The sequence below is a fragment of the Mchenga conophoros genome, linkage group LG17 (genome assembly GCF_057382185.1).
Source record: "Mchenga conophoros isolate Kocher_MC1m ecotype Shallow Benthic linkage group LG17, M_conophoros_male_GT1.1, whole genome shotgun sequence".
Taxonomy (NCBI): Eukaryota; Metazoa; Chordata; class Actinopteri; order Cichliformes; family Cichlidae; genus Mchenga; species Mchenga conophoros.
Genome location: NC_140542.1, coordinates 12,317,839 through 12,331,071, shown reverse-complemented (window position 1 = coordinate 12,331,071; position 13,233 = coordinate 12,317,839).

Below are 13,233 nucleotides of genomic sequence, written 5' to 3'. Positions count from 1 at the left end.
TTTCTGCTGTATAAACAACTAGGAGGACGTCAAGCAAAAGCAACACATCCCCTTAACATCCCCCTTACTATGAGCACACTTCAGCTATATTATTATATTTAGGAAAAATCAAACAGATAAAATGACCCTTTGTGTATTATCATGTGGAATCTGTGAGGTATACTACGTTTATATTTTGGGTTTTTTTTACTTTGTTTGCTGCCTTTTAGCTACAGAAAATATTGAACAATAAACAACAAAAACTCATTACTTATAGGGTGGACAGGTAACAAGAATTTGATGGATAGTGATATTTCTCACTTGTGCCACATGGTGGCGCAGTGTGACTGGTTTATCACAAAGCTCCACAAAGCTCCTTTGGGCACATGTGAAGGAGCATTGAGACCTATGAGAGCATATGAACCTGGGGGCTGTGACTCTTCGGAGCATTGATTATTTTTACCTCTTCCTCATTTTGTTTTGTCCTCTCGCTCTCCTTTGCTCTTATTAACTGAACCTATTTGCTACATGTTCATCATATATTTCCCAATCAATGCAAGTAGCCTTGTCGAACTGTACTTCTAATTGCTGATGGTTAAATAGGAACTAAACCCGAGTCACGACCATCAGTCAGGTTGGTGCAAATGAGAACACCCTAGAGACACAGATCCACTCACTCAGAGCTTTTTATCTACCAAAATATAAACACAGGTTATGTGTTTCCTTTGATTCCTGAACCTTCCTGGCCAATCCATGCTAATAGTCCAGCATAAACACCCCTAAGGCCAGTCTGTGTATCTAACATGTACTTAATCAATCCCCTTGGCTCTGATTTTCAGACTGGGGTCAAAAGAAGACTGAATAATTAAACCAGTTTCCAGAGCAGTGTCAACTGGAGGCTTAGCAGGGTCAGCCAGAGCTAGCTGTAAAGGTTCATAGAGAGAGATCAATAATGTAACAGGATGTTCACACTGCAGGAGTTCATTTAAAATATCAAATGCTTTGATTAATTGGATATGTGAAAATATTTTTTAATTTAAATCATCAGATAGCACATTGAAAGCCTTCAAGAGGATTGTGCCTACGTCTTTTCTGAAATATTTTCACTGAGAGTTTGCCATGGACAACAAATGAAAGCTAGCATAAAAGACTAAATCTGTTGTATTTACATGATGCCCTTTATGTTATTTCATTTGTACTGCCCTATTTAAAAAAAGGTTAAAACTAACTGCTTACTGGAGTAAACCCAGCATTGCTACATTATGCTCAAGATAAGAGAAAGCTAAGGTTAGAGAACTGTGATTCATGGTTGATGGAGTGAAAATAGTATCAGAAAGGTCGCAAGTGTGTACGATATGATCCCCAATCATAAACGGTGCTTTACAAATAAGCACGATGATTTGTGCATAGTTTTGATTACTCAAAAATGCACACTCCAATCCACAGACAAATGCAGGAATATGCATTCATGACTGACACACAGTTTGAAGTTTATCTGCACAAATGAGATCATCATCACTTTCAAAAGCTTCCTCTGCCTACAAATGTCTAAAAAATATTTGTGGCATTCATTTCACTCTGTTTTTTTTTTTTACTTTTCAGTCCAAGGTTACTGGGCTTCTTAGATATACAGTACCTGTGCAAGGTTTTGAGTCTGCACTGTCCACTGACAGACCGACATGACCCTCCAGACTAATAAGAAGGGCACATCTTTCCTTAGATCCCCTCCTGCGTCTTTAAATATCCACATATGTTGAACTCAGGTCCCCAGTTTAACACCCATCATCAGTTTTTTAAGAAGATCACGAGTTCTAATATCATAGTTTAAAGGTTCAGACACAAGCTGCAGATTTTCAACCTTAGACAGGGAAAAATTGTGACCTCATTCATGCTGGCTTTTCACACTTATTAGATGGCATCACACTGTGTACAAGGTTACAGGTGGGGGATGTGAATTAGTACATGCTGTGTTCTGGTATATGATGAACACTGATGCTAACGTGGTAGCCGGTGTGTTAAGGTGACGAAAAGTGGTCTCGAGTAAGCATCAGCATGCGAAGGGTTGAGAAGTTGTTTATGTTGCTGTAGTGGAAATCTAAATTGAACTATATTCAATCCTGGACATCCCTGACCTGGAGAAGGGAATGTCCTCACTGAAAACTGAATATATTATTCAGGTGTTTGATGTGCAAATGACTTGAACTTACTCCTTTAGACCACAGATAAATAGATGGGTCGTGGTGCTCTGTAACATCGTCTCCTTGACAATCACACAGTACAAAGCAGAACTCAACACATGCATTTTGTCTCATTCTAATACCAATAAGCTTTTTTCCTTCCACACTCCAGGGCATACAGTTATTAATATGCTGAATATGAAAATAGTAAATTATGTTGTGCTTTTCTTCCATATTTTATCATGTTGGTAATCCATATTCATATGTTCCCTATCGGTTTCCACCAGGTTTTTTCCTCAGGGATGTTTTCTAAGTGTGGAATAGAGAAAAAATACAACAGGAATCTTTGGGGAAATATCAGACATGGGCCCTACAGCTTGACTGCATGTTGGACTGAACCATTTACAAGTGAAAGGCATACAGCTGGATGTGGTTTACACAGAGTAATTGCCTTTGGTTTCTGGGGAATACAGATATGTATCAGTGCTATAATCAATAAAAGTGCACTGGCTGGATAGCAGCAGCAGCTGCTATACCCATATGGGGATGAGAGTATGAAATTAAATAGTCTAATTAATGCTGTTCCTATTGTCTGCTGTGCTTTGGGGTTTGCAAAATACTGACTGTAGAATAGGGTGGTGTTTTTTTCTGTCTGTTTATTCAATTATTTTTTGTAATGGAATGTGTATAACATCCATAAGCTTTAATGAATTTTTTATTATTATTTACAAGAACCAGAAGTAGTTATGTTTAATATGGGACTGCAGTAGTTGGATTATTATGTCTTGCAGTGATGTTATGAATCTGATTATTTCTGCTACCATTCACAATTGTCATGTCTATGTAACCTTGTCGTTTTTGCTCTTCCTCGCAGCAATCGTTGGTGTAAGTATTGGCAGATGGCATTTTTCTTACTGACAAACTTTTAAGGTGCACTGAGGTTTTTGCTTCGTATTTGTATCAGCGTGACATAATCAGCAGACTTTTTGAATGCCAACGAAGGAGCATTTGTTTGCCCCTTGACCACGTTTTCCCCCAGACAGCACAATTTTCTTCTATTACTAATGTCAGGAAAAAATATGTATGTTTATACGCATTAAACGCAATAAATGGAATAAAAGATTGTAACGTGACTGACGGAGGCCTTTGTTTTGGAAAGCTCTAATAGATACAGTATATGTGAATCAGTATATTTGAATATTTTAATGTAATAAGTCGTCAGGAAATCGTATGCATGACTACAGGGGGAAACCTGTTTCGATTCGAATAATAATAACAGAATAACCAGTAGTGACTAAATACTTTAAAATTGAAATATATTACCTAAAGCTGCACCAGTAATTACCTAATGGCTTACATGACTTGCATGTAATGTGATAGCAATTGCTTATAGTGACCGATGACCATCCCCTCTAAGCTTTACAGAAAGCTTTTAAGTGTTTCATTTTTTGCTGGGAATTTATGACCAGTGCCTTTACTGTTGTTGGTTTACTCTCACCAGTGTCATTGTGGAGACAAACTGAATGACTAGCTGATGAAGTAGGTCAGCTCATACCAATGCTGACACTTTGCTTTTTGGAGGAGATTAAATGTAACTCAATGAGAATGAATAAATTAATCAGGAGGTAAAATGGATCAACTCTTCGTTTTTACTGTATCTAAGATCCCAAATTGAAACCTTAATGTCTAAAGAGGCGTTCTTTGGGAGAGTTAAGTTTCAACACTGCAGACCCACATCACAAATTTCCATCACATTGTCACATGATTAGGGTCATTAAGTCGAACTGTTTGACCACATTCATGCTTTTGTCCTCACTCCTTGGTTGTATTTGGTGCTGATGAACTGACCCATAGAAAAAAAAATTTAACGAATGAATTAACCTGACAGAAAGGAAAGAAAACTTTAACAAGTCTTGTATAACTTATTTTATAGAATGTATTTTTACATTTGAAAATAAGCAAATGTCAGAGGGTAAAAAGTTGTTTCTATCAAGCTATTTTAATGTGGCCTGGAAGCTGTACAGGGAGTGCAGAATTATTAGGCAAATGAGTATTTTGTCCACATCATCCTCTTCATGCATGTTGTCTTACTCCAAGCTGTATAGGCTCGAAAGCCTACTACCAATTAAGCATATTAGGTGATGTGCATCTCTGTAATGAGAAGGGGTGTGGTCTAATGACATCAACACCCTATATCAGGTGTGCATAATTTTTAGGCAACGTCCTTTCCTTTGGCAAAATGGGTCAAAAGAAGGACTTGACAGGCTCAGAAAAGTCAAAAATAGTGAGATATCTTGCAGAGGGATGCAGCAGTCTCAAAATTGCAAAGCTTCTGAAGCGTGATCATTGAACAATCAAGCGTTTCATTCAAAATAGTCAACAGGGTCGCAAGAAGCGTGTGGAAAAACCAAGGCGCAAAATAACTGCCCATGAACTGAGAAAAGTCAAGCGTGCAGCTGCCGAGATGCCACTTGCCACCAGTTTGGCCATATTTCAGAGCTGCAACATCACTGGAGTGCCCAAAAGCACAAGGTGTGCAATACTCAGAGACATGGCCAAGGTAAGAAAGGCTGAAAGACGACCACCACTGAACAAGACACACAAGCTGAAACGTCAAGACTGGGCCAAGAAATATCTCAAGACTGGTTTTTCTAAGGTTTTATGGACTGATGAAATGAGAGTGAGTCTTGATGGGCCAGATGGATGGGCCCGTGGCTGGATTGGTAAAGGGCAGAGAGCTCCAGTCCAACTCAGACGCCAGCAAGGTGGAGGTGGAGTACTGGTTTGGGCTGGTATCATCAAAGATGAGCTTGTGGGGCCTTTTCGGGTTGAGGATGGAGTCAAGCTCAACTCCCAGTCCTACTGCCAGTTTCTGGAAGACACCTTCTTCAAGCAGTGGTACAGGAAGAAGTCTGCATCCTTCAAGAAAAACATGATTTTCATGCAGGACAATGCTCCATCACACGCGTCCAAGTACTCCACAGCGTGGCTGGCAAGAAAGGGTATAAAAGAAGAAAAACTAATGACATGGCCTCCTTGTTCACCTGATCTGAACCCCATTGAGAACCTGTGGTCCATCATCAAATGTGAGATTTACAAGGAGGGAAAACAGTACACCTCTCTGAACAGTGTCTGGGAGGCTGTGGTTGCTGCTGCACGCAATGTTGATGGTGAACAGATCAAAACACTGACAGAATCCATGGATGGCAGGCTTTTGAGTGTCCTTGCAAAGAAAGGTGGCTATATTGGTGGCTGATTTGTTTTTGTTTTGTTTTTGAATGTCAGAAATGTATATTTGTGAATGTGGAGATGTTATATTGGTTTCACTGGTAAAAATAAATAATTGAAATGGGTATATATTTGTTTTTTGTTAAGTTGCCTAATAATTATGCACAGTAATAGTCACCTGCACACACAGATATCCCCCTAAAATAGTTAAAACTAAAAACAAACTAAAAACTACTTCCAAAAACATTCAGCTTTGATATTAATGAGTTTTTTGGGTTCATTGAGAACATGGTTGTTGTTCAATAATAAAATTATTCCTCAAAAATACAACTTGCCTAATAATTCTGCACTCCCTGTATGTTGAGCAGGAAGCAAATCTTGTACCTTCACCAAGTGCTTTGGGAATTTGTTTTTCGTTAGAGTCTAACTGCCAAAAATAGTTTACATGCTGATGTTTTTGCTCTTCTTCCGAATTATCTCTCCTTCTATGTTAAGAGCAGAAAATTGAATTAGTGCCACGTGCGCATTCTTTGGAAACTTTTTTTCCTTCCAACTTCATATAAATTTCAAAAGTCCCTCAGGCCACAAGTTGAAAAGGTAATTTGCATCAACATGATTGAGCATCAAATGAATGCATCTGCTATAATTTGTGTGAACAATGCAGATCTCATTCCACCGTGTGCATCACAAAGTGATTGTCATTGCAGAGGTGTGAAGGATCTCATTTTCTCCTTAATGCCAGTGAGGCAGGATACTGTAAGGGCTCTCCTGCTCCCCTCTCTGTTCCAAACTTTATTTCATCTCTGAATTCAAGTTATGTGAACATGGTGGGACTACTGATGTCGGTCTTATGCATGCTAAGACCACTTTGCCCCAGTTGTACATGAATTTCTCTAGAGAAGATGACACTTGCATGACCACTTGCGGCCATGTCACCCCTACTTGCGACCCATATATTGATGTGAAGAAATATAATGAAATTTGTCCCTTGAAGTTAGTCTAAGGAGCTTGGAAAGAAAAGCGTCTGGACTTCTATAAGTTTTCTTGAAGACATTTCACCTCTTATTCAAAAAGCTTCTTCAGTTCTAAGAGCAATTGGTAAAGAGTCCCAGATTTTAAGCCCTATAGGAGTGACCCCAGGAGGGTCATGGACCCCTTTTTGATCCTATACCTAATCACATGAGCCAAGGTGTGAAAACGGGTGTGGGTCACAATAAGCCAAGGTTTTGAGTGAACCCACTGTGAAACCTAGCCCCGCCCTATCATGCGGTTTATTGAGGTTAAATGGTCCAGGATGTTAGTGGGCTAAGGCGTTTGGGAAAGGATATCAAAACTGAAAGTTGGGGTCCTAAGCAACACATTTTGGACTGAGAAGACAGATGGTTTGAAAGAGGAGTGAAAGAAGCCATCTATGTCCACTGTGAATAACCGTCTTTGAACAGAGGCAGTGGCTTATCATTTATACAGATTCATACTCCAATGGATGGATCAGAGAGCAACTACGGGTTAGTATCTTTGGTGTCACGGTTCGATATTTTTTCGATACAAAAAAATGTTCATGCCTTTTTAATTTGTCATTTATTAAAATTATAAATATATATTTTAACTCAAAAGTACAGTTTTTAAATTTATTGTTGCTGAAACAACAAAGTAATAAAAAAACTAAATCTATCTGATCGAGAAATCACTCATCTTTGGAAAAGAGAGTTTATTACAGAGAAATGGCTCTTTCCAAAATACAGTGGGGCAAAAAAGTATTTAGTCAGCCACCGATTGTGCAAGTTCCCCCACCAAAAAATGATGACAGAGGTCAGTAATTTGCACCAGAGGTACACTTCAACTGTGAGAGACAGAATGTGGAAAAAAAAATCCATGAATTCACATGGTAGGATTTGTAAAGAACTTCTGCCCTGCGCTCAGTGAATCTGCGTTCGACTACTCCGCCTAGGCTTCTATATATATATATATATATATATATATATATATATATATATATATATATATATATATATATATAACATATTTAACAGGCTCTTCTTTGTCTTACCTTTTGTTTCATAATGATCCAAATCTTTTGAACTGGTGAATGTTCTGGACTGGAGGCAAGCCAGTTCGCCACCTGGACTCTTATATATGCAAGACCATTCACTAAAAAAAAGATGCAGCATACATGGTTGTAAAAGCTGTACATGCCCTTTAGAATTGATCGTGTCTTTCCAGATGTGCAAGCCACCAATTCTTCAGGCATGGTACACCACAATACCATCTGAGATGAAGGCTTTTGAACTGAGCACTGATAACATGGAGATAGATCCTCTCCTCTTTAGTCCAGAGGTCAAAGGCATTCATGATTTTCTGAAAGAATTTCAAATTTCAATTCGTCTGCCCACAGGGCTTTTCCACTTTTTCTCAGCTCATTTGAAATGAGCTTTGGCCCAAAGAAGATGAAAGCTTTTCATGTTCCCACATTGCTTTTTTTTTGCTTGATAGATCTTCGACCTGCATTTGTGGATGCATACTGAGATTTCTCCAGATTTTTAGGCTATTTATTGATAGCCATTTAGACAGAAAGATTATCCACCCAAATACCCAAGTGTTAAATACTATGATACTTTTTCAATGACAACCTTATTTCCAGGTAACTCAATTCCATCCATGTTCCATCTGCAATGTCATTTGTGAAACACACTATGGGCTAATGAGATGCATCACTGACTCTTCCTATAAGGAGCTCATGATTAATAGAACTAAATGCTACGTTTTGAGCAGTGGAACTATAAAAAAGTCCAAAAACATACATTTAACTACTTTTGTTTGGCTGTTAATTTTTGGACTGTAAAGACATCTACAAAAACTGTGATATTCAAAGATGCTGAAATTTTGATCTAGTATATTGCCTAACTGAGAACACAATGGATATATATATATATATATATATATATATATATATATATATATATATATATATATATATATTCAACTACTCCTTAGAATCGAAGATGTTAAAAAACATGGTAGCTTGTTGGTATTGTGGAGAGATATTTTAGCCCCTGCTGTCTGCTTAATGACGATGTTCTGCATTATTTGTGCATGCTCCATAATGAAAACAACCCAGGCAATCTAAAAACCTTACTCTTCCATTATCTTACAGCGCTAGCATATTTCATTTCATAGCTCAGTAGTTCACTTGCTCAGTGGTGAGATTCTTCTGAGTTCCCATGAGAAACTCTGTCACAAAGGCTCTATGGGCCTCATCATGGAGCAGAAGCCATAGATGCAGAGCAGTACTGTAGGGCCCACCCATCCAGCCTGGCAGGGCACATAATGGCTTGCCCAGAAAGGCCTATTGCCACACTTCCTGTTCCAGCAAAAGCCCATCGCTCCTCTCCCAGTCCCTAGAGACGTCTAGCTGCATCCGGCGAGAGCACAGCCTAATTTAGGCAGTTTAATCTGTTGAGATATAGAAGCCCCAGATAAGGCCAAGGTGAGACTGACTGTGAACACCAAGCCGCCTGCTTTGCCATTGTTGTTTCTCTTCTCTGAAGTTTTCCTGGCTAAGGCAAGACAGGAAAAAATGTGAGGCTGTGAGTGAAGATACATTAAGATGAAATATGAGGTGCTGAGCCCCTGGGGCTCCAGCAGGTTATAATAAATACTGTCTCCTATTCTGTCTTTATACAAAAACACCCTAATTTTTGCAGATATTGTGGAAGACGTCAAGCAGAGGAATATGTATGAGTCCATGCATGTGTGTGTAGAAGTGTGCGTGTATGTGTATGTGAGGTACAGCTCAGTAGTGTGTTTACCTGCCCTGAGCCTGCACACACTGTTTATCTAACCTTTTCCACCATTAGCCAGCACAGTCCAGCAAAAGGTGTTAAATCCAAGCATACAGATCATCAAATCAAAAATCAAAAAAATATTCTAAATAACTTCCCGATTTTATTTTTACTTAATAACCACTTTCATACCTACTTGAACCCATCCTCATTCCAAATTAAATGTAACTGTAAATAAATGCTACAAGGTTAACTTTAGTTGGATGGCTTCACAATGGACCCTCAATATTTTGGGAAAAAATAAGTAAGTCAGTTATTGCTCAGATGAGAATCACTGCACTCTGCAATTTAAAATATCCAGCAGTGAATAATGACTCACCAGTGAGGTGTCAACAGAAAGCTCTGCCTCAGCTCAAACTGTCAGGCTGCCTCCATGACTAAATTCTCAACATCAAGGTCACAGCAGAGAAAATGTTATTCACATCCATATATTTCACATTTAATGTTATTGTGTTTACAGCATAATGTACAGTGACTACAGCTGGGGGGCGGGGCATTTGAAAAAAATATGACCTTTCAAATTTCATAAAATCATGAAGCCTGGAATGATATTCTCTGCTGTTCCTCCCATTCTCTTCCATTCAGTACATGCTGTACAACCGGTAATATAGTTGGCAGTTCGTCTTATAATCGGAAGGTTGCTGGTTTGAGCCCCGGCTCCGACAGTCTTGGTCGTGTCCTTGGGCAAGACACTTCACCCGTTGCCTACTGGTGGTGGTCAGAGGGCTCGGTGGCGGCAGTGTTCGGCAGCCTCGCCTCTGTCAGCGCGCCCCAGGGCAGCTGTGGTTACAATGCAGCTTGCCATCACCAGTGTGTGAATGGGTGAATGACTGAATGTAGTGTAACACGCTTTGGGGTTCTTAGGGACTAAGTAAAATGCTATACAAATACAGGCCATTTTACAACCGGTAACATAAAAGTCCACATGATCATTACTTTCCAATAAGGAAAGTAAGTTGTTTAAGTACTTAATGTCATTTAACATCTTTAAATATAGTTGTTGCTGTTGTATTTTGGTTGCAGTTGTTAGTTGCGTCTTCACCTCTGCTGCAATTACTTTTCAAGGATACACGGAGGAGATATCAGGAGACACAAGGTGGATGAACACTCACATTACATAATGTATGTCCAGGTGTTCAAAAAAAGATGTTAAACACACATAAATAAGTACGTCAATATAAAGGATGATTATATTTTCGTTTTTTGCAAGTTGTCCGGGCAATATGCATCATTTAACAAATGCTGCATATTCACATGCATGTCCCACATGCTCCTTAAATATTAATTAATATGAAAAGTAAAATTCATGGGTGTTTTTCTCACACACAAATTCTTAATGCAAAAACAATTTCCCCCATAACATAATGAGCGGCAAAACAGCTGCATGTTACAGATAATCTACTTCATTTAACCACAATTCTACAGTTCGTAATGAGACTTCTTGAATAATAAATCTTGATGAACTAAATACCATAACCGATTCTTTTATAAATTTAATCAGCGAATGGGTCTTTTGTCAGTATGCATTAATTGTTGCACTTGCAATATGCTGTACAATAAAAGACATTTCTAAATGTTTTAGTATCCTCCTTATTTTCTGCTGTTTGTCATTCTGTGAACATTCCTTCATAGTTTGTGAAATCATAAAATCATAGCAGGTGTCATACCGCTGCAGTGGAGATAACACAATTAGTAATAAGAGCACTGTTCCTGTTGCTGTGTATTCTGTTTCTGCATATACAGTTGTGGTCAAAAGTTTACATACACTTGTAAAGAATATAATATAATGGCTCTACCGAGTGTCCCGTTATTTCTAAAACTCTGATTTTTCTCTGATAGAGTGATTGGAACAGATACTTCTTTGTCACAAAAAACATTCATGAAGTTTGGTTCTTTAATGACTTTATTATGGGTTAACAGAAAAAAGTGATCACATTTGCTGGGTCAAAAATATACATACAGCAACATGAATTAGCAATTTTGGTGACTTACAAAGTTGTCAGTGAACTGAGCTTCATAGCATGGCCTCTTAACTTCTTGTGAGTGATTATGAGTGACTACAGCTGCTGACTTCTCTTAGGCCAGTTAAATAGGGCTCATTGGATACAAACGCCCACAAACGCTACAATGGGAAAGTCAAAGGAGCTTAGCATGGATCTGAAAAAGCGAATTATTAACTTGAACAAGTCAGGAAAGTCACTTGGGGCCATTTCAAAGCAGCTGCATGTCCCAAGAGCAACAGTGCAAACAATTGTTTGTAAGTATAAAGTGCATGGCACTGTTTCGTCACTGCCAAGATCAGGAAGAAAACGCAAGCTATCACCTGCTGCTGAGAGAAAATTGGTCAGGAGGGTGAAGAGTCAACCAAGAATCACCAAAAAGCAGATCTGCCAAGAATTAGAAGCTGCTGGAACACAGGTGTTATTGTCCACAGTCATACGTGTTTTGCATCTCCATGGACTGAGAGGCTGCCGTGCAAGAAGGAAGCCCTAGTTCCAAAAGCGGCACCTTAAGGTTCGACTGAAGTTTGCTGCTGATCACATGGACAAAGATAAGACCTTCTGGAGGAAAGTTCTGTGGTCAGACGAAACAAAAATCGAGCTTTTTGGCCACAATGCCCAGCGATATGTTTGGAGGAGAAAAGGTGAGGCCTTTAACCCCAAGAACACCATGCCTACAGCCAAGCATGGTGGTGGGAGTATTATGCTGTGGGGCTGTTTTGCTGCCAATGGAACTGGTGCTTTACAGAGAGTAAATGGGACAATGAAGAAGGAGGATTACCTTCACATTCTTCAACATAACCTAAAATCATCAGCACGAAGGTTGGGTCTTGGGCACAGTTGGGTGTTCCAACAGGACAATGATCCCAAACACACATCAAAAGTGGTAAAGGAATGGCTAAGTCAGGCTAGAATAAGGGTTTTAGAATGGCCTTCCCAAAGTCCTGACTTAAACCCCATTGAAAACATGTGGACAATGCTGAAGAAACAAGTCCATGTCAGAAAGCCATCAAATTTAACTGAACTGCACTAATTCTGTCAAGAGGAGTGGTCAAAGATTCAACCAGAAGCTTGTGGATGGCTACCAAAAGCGCCTAATTGAAGTGAAAATGGCTAAGGGACATGTAACCAAATATTAGCACTGCTGTATGTATATTTTTGACCCAGCAGATGTGATCACTTTTTTCTGTTAACCCATAATAAAGTCATAAAAAAACCAAACTTCATGAATGTTTTTTGTGACAAAGAAGTATCTGTTCCAATCACTCTATCAGAGAAAAATTAGAGTTTTAGAAATAACGGGACACTCGGTAGAGCCATTATATTATATTCTTTACAAGTGTATGTAAACTTTTGACCACAACTGTAAATCAAACTATTTGGCAACTTTATGTCATGATTCCCCAACGATGCAATGAAAGGAGCTGTGTAGCTTTTATCCTTCTTATGTTTCGCTCATTTTTTCTGTAATAGAGAGAAAATGAAAAAGAAATTGTTGTCATGTTGAGCTATTTACCAAAGACATGAGGATACTCTATTTTTATGGTGTTTGGATAATACTTAGACTGGTGCTGTTACAATTCTGTTGCATTTTTCATACATTATTTGCATTAAATATGGTATTGAAAAAGCAGCAGCAATATGCAGCACTAGGATCACTTGATCCTGAACCTCACTTTCTGAACTCATTATGCTCCTGATTATCTCGGACCTGCAGTCCATTTCCCATTATATTACAGCAGACAGAGATGGACCTCTTTCTCATTCTGAGGAGCCGGCTCAATTTCTTTCTCTCTTTTTTCAGTAATACTCTCCATGAAGTCTGTGCTGGAACTAAAAGAATGATCAAAGGTAGAGGATCTATCTTCCATTTCCCCTTCCTTCCATCTGTAAGTTTAAACTTAAAGATAGTGTTAGACAGTGGTACGATAGCATGAACAGAGTGCAAAGCCGTGGGAGGCAATAGCAGGCAAATGTCTGAAATTGCCTGCTGTGCACAGTAGGGCCAAA